General features: G+C 39.6%; 1 long non-coding RNA gene across 1 annotated transcript; it reads right to left on the bottom strand.

Moving 5' to 3' along the window:
• Positions 1-2,168: 2,168 nt before the first annotated feature.
• On the bottom strand, positions 2,169-6,403 carry LOC116311106. Its single transcript, XR_004198763.2, has 3 exons — positions 6,318-6,403; positions 4,496-4,572; positions 2,169-2,542 (listed from the first exon to the last, which is right to left on the bottom strand). It is a non-coding gene; the product is annotated as an uncharacterized LOC116311106 (long non-coding RNA).
• Between the last annotated feature and the right edge of the window lie 4,589 nt (positions 6,404-10,992).

The raw sequence follows: 10,992 nt of genomic DNA, 5'->3' as shown, positions 1-10,992 counted from the left end.
TTGAGGAATTTACAGTCTCTGGGATGTGATGAAGAGGAAGAAAAACAGTCTGTTTCGCTCACCACCGGACACTGCTGCTCCAAGCATGAAGGGGCGATGGCAGCATGAGCCTCGCCTCCGCTGAGCGGAAACAGCTGAGCCGCTGAGCGAGGAAGCCTCCGTAGAGCCGAGGTGGGAGGTGGAGCCGTTGTGGCACGGCAAGGTTGAAAATCCGGTGAGAGAAGCAGCTGGTGGACGAGCGGGGCAGCGAGGGAGTGAGCAGCCGAAGCTTGGCCAGTGACGCCCACTCTCCGCGACGAATGCTCCGATGCAGGTGAGGCAGCTGGTGGAGGACCGTGGCGTCTCCGAGGCCTGCCCAGAGCCAGGCGAGTCCCCTCGAAGACGTGCTCTCTTTCTGTGAAGAGCTGCTGTTTTCCCCTGAGCTCCTCTGCCCAGCGGGAGAGCGCTGCCTCCTGCTGCTCAAACAGGTCAGAGTCCGCTGAGTCCACAACGTGGGGTCGTGTCATTCTGTCAAGGGTCGTGGTGTGGAGCGAAGGAAAAGAGGACTAAAACGCAAGACTCGTTGATGAGTGACAAACTGAAGGCCGTGTTTATTATAGAGAGTGGATGAACAGAACATGAAATGGAGGTCTGTCTGTCTGTCTTTAAATCAAGGGCGTGGGGCCACCAGCAGTCTCTGATTACATTAAAGCTTGGGAAGATAAATGCGGTTTCAGCAGGTTGATATGTATTGAAAAGCTTGACCAGGGACCCTAAAGGTTAGAACTAAAATTTGCAAATGAAACCTAAAATTTACAGGCAACCAGTGAAGGGAGACTAAAACTGGAATAATATGAGATTCTCTGTTGGTGCCTGTTAAGAGTTGTGCTGCACTGTCTGAAGATGATTTAAAGCTGATTTGTTAAAACAACTAAAAAGACCATTGCAATAATCCACACGGGAAGAAATAAAAGCATGAATAATCATCTCAAGTTCAGCCTTTGACACCATTAGTCTGAGTTTTGAAATATTCTTAACTGTGTTAAAGAATAAATATATATTCTTAGTGCTTATTTTCTGATTATATTGTTTTATGTATTTTAACAATAAAGGCTTGTATAAAGCAAGGCCTGTGAGAGAGAACTAGGTCAGAGGGTGACAGGTCGCCTTAGCAACAGAGGCTTAAGTTAGTGGAAGTTTAAAAAACAGGAAGTTTAGTGCAGAGATGCAAAGGCATATTAATAAAATACAGGAAACCAGTACAGGGAGAAAAAGCGGAACTAAGTAACACACACACACACACACACACACACACACACACACACACACACACACATGCACATGCACATCAACTCAAAAAGTAATTAATTATAGTTACTAGTTACTTCTTCAAAAAGTAACTGAGTTAGTAACTGAGTTACAAGATTCTAAAAGTAATTAATTACTTGAAAAGTAACTATTGCATTACTTTAAAAAAATGTTTCACCCTCTGGGGTCCAGGGTATAATTGGCCATTTTTAACCACTTTTGATTTTCCCTCCACATTTTACCTTTAAAAACTATTTACTTTGCCTTGTTTTGTATCATCCTTTTCATCACAACCTCACGTGTCTGAATTTACTGTTATGTTTTCATTTTGACATACTGTATTAACACAACTGATCTAAAATCAGACAAAAAACATTAAATCCAAATAGAAAAAGTTATATTTTTTACTGTAACAATCACAAACATGTTTAATGAATCATATTTCATAACTTTAAATGCAAATATAAATTGTCAATTTTAAAATCATATGCACAATCATATGCTTCTACGCTTTTTTTAAATAACCATTTCAAACTATTTACAGAACAATCAGCTGTTCTTTATTCAATAAGATGCCACACAACTTATTTGTGCCACTCCAAATATTTCTGTCCACTATAAAGGAGAACATCACAGCCTGATACCTGGAGACAGCAGTCGCCTCATTGTTCTGACACACAACACAAAACTATCCACAATACTACACACTAACTACACAAGACAACACATTAACTACACACTCCAAACACGCTAAACGTCACAAATCTCTCACGTCTCAAAACTCGCTCTCTCTCTTTCTCTCTCACCGTCACTCCTAAAACTTCCCCCTCTTCCTAAACAACCAAATGTCATGTTGCCATATCATTTTTTGATTGGTCGACATGGTGCATTTTTCCACCAACACGAAAGGACTGACTAGACTAAGGATACTCAGTGCAAAATAACATTTAATCTTCACAATCTAACGAAAGTACAAATTAATTCATTTCAGATTATAGCACTGGAGAGTCAGACTAATGTGTTGCTTTTAAAGGCTGCTCTTGAGAAGTGAACGTAATTATTAAAAATGTGTGTTAAAGAACAGTGAAGCCAAAACTTTTCATTCAACAGCTGAAAGGAAAAAGCTCTCGATGCTGTCAAATGTTTATGTTGTGCCAGCACAAGGCGCTACAGTTGCACCAATCTGTGGTTTGCTGTTTATGAGTCGGATGACCGTCTGTTGGGGCAGCCCTTTGGATATCAGCGCATTTTTTATCTAAAGAAAGAGAAAAAAACAAGAGAGAGATATGTTCATTTTCCCTTTTTTTTTTAAAGATGTGAGACTTCTTTAGAAAGAAGCAGCACAGGTTTTACAAAACTGTGCTCACAGAAAATTGTTTTTATGTTGAATTATGTACTTGTGTGGTTGTGCATGTCTATCATGTGTGAACACTGTGAAGAAAATCAGGATGTTGATAGTATGGCCCCATACAGTCATTACTCAAAGTGGGATCTTGTAGACACTGCTCAACCAAACGAATCCTCTGTCCAAAGAAAACTCTGATTCTTACAAATTGTGTTAGCAATCTTATATGCAATAGTTTCACAGCTGAGTTTGGTTGTGTATTTTTTACTTGTGTCCTAGCTCTTTATGGAAATTATTACTGTCGTTGTCCTGAGTCTGGTGACTCAGTGTTCTGTGTTTCTTTATTATGATCTTGTTTATTCTGATTGTGTTTTCCATTAAGATTCGCCATTTGTTAAGTTTCTGTTCTGTGCCTGCCCTGGTCCCACTTTTCTGTGTTCCCTCTGTCTGTCCATGATGTTATTATGTCTGCTCATGAAACTGTGTCTGTTAAGTTCTATGTCTCATCTGGAGCTCTGAGTCTGTCGTGTACTTCCTGTTTTACTTTGTAGGTCTGTGCCTTATGTCAGTGCGTTCAACTTTGTGCTCTCCCTGTCTCGTCAGTGTAATCAGCATCAGCCGTGTCTCTTCTTAGCTCGCTTCACCTTTTGTGTTTAGTGTCTGCATCTTCCCCTGCTCGTTGTCCCGTCGTACCCTCACTTTCACTGTGTGTTCTGTTTCCCAGCCTGCCTGTTTAGTTTGTTCTGTATTCTCAGTTTAGTTAGTTTTTTGTTCAGTTGCTTTCCAGCAATAAAGCTGAGTATTATGAGTTATGTAAGCCTCCGTAAGTCCAGCATTTTGGGACCTCTCTGCCTGTCTGCACACAGCCATGACGATTACAGTGAGCTACTCTACACACTCACACTGTCTATAATGGGATGTGTGTGTTGCAAAACATCAATTTGTGAAATTTCTTCCCTCCTACATATTCCATGATTAACTGTAAGTGGTATCATTAGAGAGTTCAGGTGTTTAAGAATCACAGCAACTCAGTCACAAAGTGGCAGACCACATGAAATCACAGAGCAGGTTTGCTAGATTCTAAAGGCACATAGTGGGTAAAGGTCTCTGGCATTAACATCAGCGATGTGCACATGGAGCTTCATGTCATGAAGTTGTTATGCAATGTTCCCTCTAAGCTGCGCGCGTGAGCAATTGCGCACTGCTGGCACGGTCTCTGCGCAGAAAAAATCTGTGTTGCACAGAAAAAAACAAGCAAACAAAAAAAATTAACCTAAATTGAAATTAAAGTAAATATGTTAACAATCCTGTTTTGCAGTGTTAGTCAGTAAGTGACTGGCTGCTCCAGTATGGGATCAGAACGATGCCACCTTATCCCATAGTCCAGCCACTGAAGCGATTCACATTCGTATATACGCAGCTAATCAACGTCGTTGACAGGCTATGACAGCGTCCTTATGTGCTGACACCGGTGTTTTAGCTAGCAAAGTGGCGTGGCTGATGTGCAGTGAAGCCACATTAATGACAACATGTACAACCATTGGAGATGTGAGCAGGACAGACGGAACAATTGACGGAAAAAGTGTGGACTTTATACCAGTTTTTAAATTGTGTTGATAGACCACGTAAAACCAGAGTTATGATAAAAATATATGCAATGTTTGGTTTTCTTCCTGAATATTATCGTTGTTTATATTTACTGCGGGAAGAAACGGTAAAAACTGCGTTTTAAAAGGAAAGCACTCTGCGCCTGTGAGCAAAAACAAAACCAAAACTTGTGTGTTTATAAGATTGGGGAAACTGCAGTCAGCTGAGGCTGAAGGAGTCACTTGGATGAGTGACAAAACGTAAACATTTACTTACCTGTGTAAGGAATGTATCTCTATCAATTTTAGACAAGTCCACCAAAGAGGTCATCTTCAATTTGAGAACTGTAACATCTAGAAACACAAAGACACTTTAGAATCCACTATAAATCACTGAACTATATTCAGTGCTGAGCTACAATTACAGCAAGTAGTTGCATTCATCAAAGTTTCCAAGTGACATCAACTCTGTTGATAATCTTTTAATTCAGGCCAAATAAATTTTTCTGTTTTGTGTTTTGGTACACAATGACCACTGTGACTTTTGATTTTGATTGTGTAAAACTTGTGTCCACCATGACACATTAAACACAAATGGCCTGATAACTACAGATCAGTCAGTGTATCTTTGCTAAATGTTTTGTTTAGAAATTAGGTACACACTTTAAAGACTTGTGTCAGCAAAATTTGTTTTGTGTTTGGTGTTGAACGAGCCCTGTGTTTATCCACGAAGGCTTAGTTTGCTTTACTTAATAATGTACTTACTTCCTGCTGGCATTTTGATTGTGATTGTATATTTCTTACTTTGCTGATCTTGAGATTAGTCAGTAGAGCACACTGTTGAGGCTACGTCCACACGTACCCGGGAATTTTTGAAAACAGATTTTTCTATGCGTTTGCACCTTTCATCCACACGTAAACAGCATTTTCAGTCACTGAAAACAGAGATTTTTAAAAACGCCTGCCAGAGTGGATTTTTTCGAAAACTCAGTTTTTGCATTTACCTGTGGACGAGGAAAACGGAGAAAACGCAGCGTCAAAGGTGTGCGCCTTTTTGACGTCACACTGTGCGCCGCGTTATTGTTTCGGTGAAATACATTTTTACAATGGGGGACTTAGACAAAATACTGTTACTGTTAATTGTGCTCTCTGCAGTGTTTAAATGCTTACTTATACACACACAGTTACTGTCCCTCCACACATAGGACTCGGTTCTCCTTCTGTGCCCCATCTTTGTTTACTATTTACCACCGAGGCTTCTAGACTTCTGATTGGCCAACATTTCTACACGGTTAGTAATATATCGCCACCTGTTGCTTTGGCATGTTCCTAGCAGCGTTTTCCTTCATTTTTGCGTTTACGTGTGGACGGGATTATTTTTTTAAAACGAAAACGGAATTTTGGAAAACGGAAAAAAATCTCCGTTTTCCAAAATGGAAAACGTACACGGGTGTACGTGTGGCCTGATTGTAGATAAAACCCCTGTGTTTTGTGACCTGGTGAAAATCACCTGTAATTAGTGCATGTCTTTATTTTGGACTTTTGATTTTGTATGCAGTTAGTCAATTCACTCAGCATACTTTAAAACCAAGTATTTTGCAACTTGTGAATTGAGAGTATTATGTAGTGTGAAATAAAGTGATATAAAACTGATATGATCACATTTGGGGCGATCGTGGCTCAAGAGTTGGCAGTTCGTCTTGTAATCGGAAGGTTGCCAGTTCAAGCCCTGGCTTGGACAGTCTCGGTCGTTGTGTCCTTGGGCAAGACACTTTACCTACCGCCTACTGGTGATGGCCAGAGGGGCCGATGGTGCAATATGGCAACCTCGCTTCTGTCAGTCTGCCCCAGGACAGCTGTGGCTACAACTGTAGCTTGCCTCCACCAGTGTGTGAATGTGAGAGTGACTGAATAGTGGAATTGTAAAAAGCGCTTTGAGGGTCTCGAAAAGCGCTATATCAATGCAATCCATTATTATTATTATGAAATTTTACTGTTTTGATGTGACCAGCAATTAATAGACATGAACGTGAGAGTAATATATCCTGCACTAAGACAAAGTAACTAAGTAAACATCACCTCATTTCATTCATACTCACCAGATGGTTCACTGGGTGTAGTTGATGTAGGTGTAGTAATTGGAGTACTGGTGGTAGTTGTTGTAGTTGGAGTAGTTGTAGTACTGGTAGTACTGGTAGTAGTTGGAGTAGTTGTAGTACTAGTAGTAGTTGGAGTAGTTGGAGTACTGGTAGTAGTTGTTGTAGTTGGAGTAGTTGTAGTACTGGTAGTAGTTGGAGTAGTTGTAGTAGTTGTAGTACTGGTAGTAGCTGTTGTAGTTGTAGTAGTTGTAGTACTGGTAGTAGTTGTTGTAGTTGGAGTAGTTGTAGTAGTGGTAGTAGTTGGAGTAGTTGGTATACTGTCAATGTCAAAGTAAACGTTACTGGTGGTAGTTGTTGTGGTTGTTATTGGTCCTATAAACAGTCAGAATTAGAGGTTATAGCTCAGTTACACTGATCCAGTAAATTAGATTTAAAATGTGGCTGAAATGGTGACGGACGCTACTCACCATTTGCAACAGTCACAGTGACACATCGAAGCTCTGAGTGATACTTGGTCCCACTGCAAAAATAAGTGCAAGTTTCTTTTTCAAGTATACCTGTATACCTGTTCAACACTCCTTAAGGGATTGTTGATGATGATGGTTAGATCACAAGACAAAATTCACACAGACACACCGGACTCAAAAAGAAAAGTTAACAATAAATGGAAATCTGATGGTTTGGTAAAAACTGCTCTTGAGAAGTGAATGTAATTATTTCAGTAAAAATGGTTGTGTAAAAGATCAGAGAAGCCAAAATGTTTTCAAGGTAAATGTGATAAATTTGATCAAAACACAACAAATATGACAAAAAAATGACTTAAAGCCTGTTTAGAAAATAACGTGATTGAGAGATGCCAAGGCAAATCATGATAAAGTTTAATGTTTCATTATATAGCCCTTCAATCACATGACAACTTCAAGTCACTTAACCAAGGACACTTTGTATTTTAATTTAGCATGTTTTCAAAACATGGAAGGTTCCTGGTTTATATGTTGCCTTCTGACAACAACTGTAATCTCAAAAGATAAAAAATATTTTAACTTTCTACAGAGTCATTTATATGAAACATGAGACTGACTTGAAAACTGCCTGGACAACAAAACAGATGGGGAGGCTTCGTCCATCTTCACTTTCAGATGGTGTCCATCTCAGGATGAACTGTCCTGGTCCTGATGTACTGCTGGTTAAATTGTACGGCCCGCTGTAGAGCAGCTCAGAGACCCTTCAACAAACACAAAAATCCAAAATTTGTAAATTTTCTTTTCCCAAAATCTCTACGTCTGCAAAAGGAGCATATTTCTTTTGTTTCTTTTATCTAGCCATGTTTTTTTCTCAAACCAACCAAAGATGGGAATGTTTCTTGTTGGTAACTTTCAATGTTTATTGTTGTTTTACCTAATCTTTTTGTATTTATGTCCTTAAATCTGTATGGTTTTGGCTGTGTTTCACTTACTGTGTCGTCTCAATTGACACCTGACTGTAATATTGTACATCAGCACTGGAGTCAGATATGTAACTTAATAACCTGAAACATATTTTAGATTTGCACATCACTCATTTATATTAGATTCATGACTTGTAGGACTATATTTCATATCTACCCAGAGGCTGCCCTGAATTAAATATTTTAACGTTTCAGACAAAGTCTTTTTTTCTTTTTTTTTCTTTTTTACTTACGTGGAGTTAAGTGCCTGTGCAGTGATGTTAATTTCCAGAGTCTGACTGACATTGTTGTAGAGCTGAGCTCCGTTGGCTGGTGTTGGAGGAAGAAACTTGGGCAGAAAGAGTCCTTCTGTGCAGGATGGCACTGCAGGATCAACTGGAAGAATACAGAGAAGTTAAGGTGATTCTCACAGGATGCAAAGATGATCCAAGGTAAATTTTGTCATAGTCCTGAGTCTGATGACTTTGTGTTTTGTTTATTTATAATATTTTATGTTCTTGTTTATTCTGGTTATGTCTTTCATTAAGATTTGCCATTTGTTTGGTTTCTGTTCTGTGCCTGCCCTGGTGCCACTTCTCTGTGTTCCCTCATACGACACTGTGTGTTCTGTTAGCCAACTTGCCTGCCTGTTAGTTTTGCTTTCCGAGATTAGTTAGTTTTCTGTTCTGTCTGCAATCTCACAATAATGCCGCGTGTTTTGAGTTCACTTTGCCTCCTCGAGTTCAGCTCTCAGGTCCACTATTCCTGCTTACCTTCAACAGCCATGACAAATATCTGCTGGACAGATTAATATTTGTTGGTCCAGAGAATCAGTCCTGATGACACTGCTGGTCAAACACCTCAGTACGTGAGGCCTTCATCGTCAGCAGCAGCTCTTTAGTGCTTTCATTTTAAGATAATGAAACTTTATTGGTACCTTTCAAAGCAAACTGAATCGGTATTTTGCTGATGGCATCGTTGGTAGTTATTGTTGTTTGTGTCCCGTTGGTTTGAGTCAGAGTGATGGTCTGTCTGGGGAAGTCCTCCATCACCAGTTGTACTACATACGACCCTTCATTACTGCTGTTGGTGGGGCTGAATGACAGAGTACAAGAGGACTGCAAGAGGACAAAATGGGCTTGAAGTCAAAATAACCAAAATGTTTTCTGTTGCAGAAAAAACAACTTTTTGGACAAACTTTCACTTTTGCAAAATAAATTGATCTGAACTGTAACTCAATTAAAACCATTTAATCACTTTCTGTGCAAAATGTCTGCCTGTCTCATCTGACATGAGAGTAACAATCATTGCTCACCGATGAGAGGCTGAGGACAGACGGTGGAGTGCAGGGGTTACACTCTGAGAGTGAGGAGTTCCCATATCTGCATTTAACTTCGTCTCCATCAGGGTCAAACATCAACAGGCTGAAATCTCTCTGACAGTTTGAAGGAACTCTGAGAGAGAAACAAAGGTTGTAGCTCTATTTGCTGTATTCATTTCATTGTAAAGAGCAGGTGATAAATACTTAAAATTAACTTTATTATGAAAGGGATGAATGTAAAATATGAAATATATAAGAATACAAACATAGACCCACACATAAAGTGGGCTTACCTCACAGCTGGTAGGATGGTGGTCTGAGGTGATGTGTTGGTTTTGCTGATGTCAGACCGGTTCCTCAGTTCCACCCGAGTCACAGCTCTCCATGAGACAATGTTATTTTTGGCATAATCTATCCAGTTACCACCATCCAACCTTGAAAGAAAATTCAGTTTTCAAAGTCTGAACATAACATGTTTTAGTATATTATTAGTTCACCACGAGTGACCCATCAAAAAGACTATGTTTAGTGAAGCTGCTGATGTTTTGGGGAAGTTGTTTTTGTCACCCATGACTCACAATTTAAAAATGTTGTTACAAATGACTTTTCCTGTTGTACACTCACCAAAGCTCAAATGGAACGTCACTGGAAACCTGTCGAGTCATGATTCCCTCTCTCTGACACCAGTCTCCACTGCTCTCTTGTTTTACCACATATAGTGTGTAGGTTCCAGTCCCACAGTCACCACTGTGGCAACTCCATGTGTTATCAGATGTGCAGTCGTGGAAGTTCAACTTATACCGAATGGTCACCTGTAGATTTACAACCACAAAGTGTTTACCTAACATTTTCAAGTTTTCAAGTCCCTAAATTATTTTAAGAAAGAAAATGTACGTACTGTGACAGATCCATTTGCAAAGGTGTTATTCGGGTAGTAGGTCATGACTGTGCCTAGAAAATGTGAAGCCTGACTGCCACAAACCATCAGCAGCACCAACAATGTCACAGAGAGCGACATGATGAAAGTGTGTGTCTCTCCACAAAGGCAGAAATCACTGAGAACACGAACACCTGTACTTCCAAAGACAGCCTCTCTTTCACTCTCTGTCCTTTTGTCTTTTGTTTTTTTTTTTTCCCACATAGAAGTTGATTCAGTTTGTAAACCAGAAAATTACCTGGAATGAGGAAACATCTATTAGAAGATTACAATTACAGATGGTGGTGGGTACTGAATGCAGTTGTCTAAACCATCTTTCAGAAACACAAATTGACTACTTTTAAAAATATATTCTAAATAAAGTTTCTTTGAATTCTTCAAAACCTTTTTAGTAATGTTTGTCATATTTTGTTTTATCTTTTATTCGCAATAGTTTGTTAGTTTATTGGGCAAAAGTGATTTCTGTACACAACAGATCACAGAGCTGAGAACATCTCTGTTCTCTCTTAAGGAAATAATATATTCCCACATGCATCCACACTTAATACATAGGATGTTGTCCCGTTTTCCAAACTGCTGGTAAATAATTTAATTAGAGTAGTTTATTTTATGTGGTGTTGGCCAGAGGGGCCGATGGCTCGATATGGCAGGTTCGCTTCTGTCAGTCTGCCCCAGGGCAGCTGTGGCTACAACTGTAGCTTGCCTCCACCTGTGTGTGAATGTGAGAGTGAATGAATAGTGGAATTGTAAAGCGCTCTGAGGGTCTCGAAACGTGCTATATAAATGCAATCCATTACTATTATTATTATTATGTGCAAACAGTGAAGAGAAACATGCTGAAGAGATTCAAATTAGTTTGAAATTAATTGTATTGACTGCATCCGCTTAAATATATGAAGTCTGTGGTTAGTACTCTTGCTGCAACTTATTGCGTCCCATAAAGGCTTTTCAGAGTCCTTACACTGCATAAATGAAAGAAGAGAGTCCCAGA

Source organism: Oreochromis aureus, linkage group 3 (assembly GCF_013358895.1).
Source record: "Oreochromis aureus strain Israel breed Guangdong linkage group 3, ZZ_aureus, whole genome shotgun sequence".
NCBI lineage: Eukaryota > Metazoa > Chordata > Actinopteri > Cichliformes > Cichlidae > Oreochromis > Oreochromis aureus.
The sequence above is the reverse complement of the archived record's forward strand: the minus strand, read 5'-3'. Positions and strand labels throughout refer to the sequence as shown.